A 2707-nucleotide genomic window follows, 5' to 3' on the forward strand; every position below is an offset into this window, starting at 1 on the left:
AGCCTTCCATGTTTTGACTATTTAGCCTATACACTAAAGGCATTCGCTTACGGTAATGTTGCTTGTACTGGAAAATGCGTTATTTAATTGCCGCGGATTTGAAAGTATTGTGTTATATCTACCTGCAATTTATAATCATGTTAAAAGACAGCGTCCCATTCAGAGTTTTTGTGATTACTCATGATTCTTTTGTGTTGCAGTTTCTGATGTTGTATTTCTTGAATTGATATTGTTGTGAAGCGCACGTGAAGACTTTTCTGCCGAGCAACATATGGAGAAAATAAAAATTTTACGCTGCGGACAGGATTCGAACCTGTGCGGGCAAAGCCCATTGGATTTCGAGTCCAACTCCTTAACCACTCGGACACCGCAGCGGATGGGAGTAGTTATCTTTACCAAGTGTATTAAATGCTGTAGACAATTGATTTCTTGTAAGAAGGAAAATGTTATCATTATTTTGCCTAAAATAATATGCTTAGTAATTTCATCGGACGCTTTGGTAAAAGACTGTACAAAATTACTACAACGGCTGTATTGATGAACAGGCGCCCTAGTTATGTAATGGATGGAAAACCCTCAACTCAGATGTCGCGATAAAATTTTCCAGCGAGTTATCATCACCATTCAGAAACATTTTTGGCAGACAGCTTTTGTACTATACTGTAAGTGTCCATCCCGAGAAAGAAGCTACGGGAAGTCAAGTATTGCTGTTGTACCGAATCAGTGCCGTATAAGCATTCACAGCAGAGCTAAACTGAATTTTCTACATAGACCTACTTGATCCTTACCCCTTTCCGAAAATAATATTCACACCGTATTCATCATGAAAAAACTGTAAATACTATTTTCAGTTTATCCAATTTCGATACTTGAGTACGCATCGGTAATACTTAGTGATATAAGTCTGGATTCGAAATTAACTTGAAATGTATAGGCCTACCGGTACCTTAGGCCTAAGGGCCTATGTGTAAACATGTCACGCGTTATTTATCTTGTGAGTAAACACAACATGCTTGTGCTAGTAAAATACTGTTGCTTAGTTCCTACAACGCATTATTCTGTTGCCATCAAAATGGCGTTCTTTTAGTGGATAATTCATCCGGGTTTAGAAATTATTTCCCAGAAAAATTGTATCAGGTGCATGTCTAGAATTCCAAAAATCCAAATAACTTTTACCGGTAGCCCTTGCTTTAAACAATATACTTAGAGACCTGTTTCTTTTTTATATATACCTGAATAAAGTGATTTATTGATTTATTAATAATTATATAATATTCATTAATAATCAATCAATCAATTTGTATGTAATATATTAAAATAAGTAACCGTAATGTGGCCACACTTTGACATTCCAAATAGATCATTAAGGGAACAGAGTGATGCAGTGCCTTGATCAATAGTTAATGGAGAAGTGCAGTAAATATTTAAGAGGTCATATTTTATACGAAGTAATATGTGACAGTTTCTGAATCGGTTGTACTAATTCAAGCCAAGTTTAAAAAGAACTTGGCAGTACGAGCCCTGTTACGATGATGTCACCCTCTACGGCCTGAACATACGCACTGGTTCAGTTTGGAAGGGTGTCATAAAGCTATTACGTCCTCTCTTGAGGCAAGCTGGTCCACAAGTACTGTAACTGACCCTTCATATCCTGGATACTGGCACTGCGATGGAATTGACATCTTAGGTGGTCTTACACATGTTATATCAGGGGATCTTGCTGGCAACGGGAGTATATCAGCATCACGTGCCACGTGGGGACGACCATTGTCCTGTTGAAAAGTGGCACCACTATACGGTCACACGAAGGGTAACATGTGATGATGATAGAGGATGTCTGTGATGTAGAATTGTGCTGCCACATTTCCCTCAATCACTACTAGCCGTGATATGAAGTTACACCTGATGGCTCCCCACACTTTGACACCACTGTGCCTCCGCAAGACACTGGGAGAATGGGACATCTCCCCAAGTCTCTACCCTACTCACCGACGACTGCACTTTGTCGTGAACTTGATGATTGTCATTTGTTGGCAGTCTGTATTTTCCAGTCACAGCTCCACTCCAAACACAGGTATCAGTGCTGTGGTGTTAACAGCAGCCTACGCTTGGGTCGGTAACTTCCTTGTCCAGGAGCTGCTTGTCTCCAATCAGTGGTGTGGAATGACACAGAATATTGCACAGAGTTCATTACTTGTTCTCAGATGGCAGATGCAGATGTGAAGGGGTTACAATGGGCTCGGTGCACACTACAGTGATTCCCCTCTGTGGGGGTCAGATGTGGTCGACAGCAAACTCGACGACGAGTACGCGTACCCTCACGTTCCTGTGCAGTCTGACAACTGGCCACTGTCGCACTGGAAGGCTCCACAAATCATTACGGCTTGATAAGCTGGCTAAATGGAGATCCACAATGAGGCTTGTTCCAAACTCTTTTTGGGTGCTGATAACATTATTTCACTTGAACAGATGGCAACTCCGTGTCTTCCACAGTGATCACTCAACATCAGATTGTTCGTGCCCGTTATATATCCCACCAGGCCTAGTGACAGTACTAAACACAAACAACACTAATTCATCTCTAATCATTTATATACCCTTCAATGGTGTGACCACAATTATGATTTTTGTTCATATGAAACTTGGCAGAAATTTAACTTGCTCCTATGTGTTGTTGTTGTTGTTGTTGTGGTCTTCAGTCCTGAGA

The 2707-nt window shown here is 40.7% G+C and overlaps 1 non-coding gene across 1 annotated transcript; it reads right to left on the reverse strand.

Annotated features, from left to right (window-relative positions):
• Window positions 1–292: 292 nt before the first annotated feature.
• On the reverse strand, window positions 293–374 carry Trnas-cga. Its single transcript has one exon. It is a non-coding gene; the product is annotated as a tRNA-Ser (tRNA).
• Window positions 375–2707: the final 2333 nt, after the last annotated feature.

This window comes from Schistocerca americana, chromosome 9 (genome assembly GCF_021461395.2).
Source record: "Schistocerca americana isolate TAMUIC-IGC-003095 chromosome 9, iqSchAmer2.1, whole genome shotgun sequence".
NCBI lineage: Eukaryota > Metazoa > Arthropoda > Insecta > Orthoptera > Acrididae > Schistocerca > Schistocerca americana.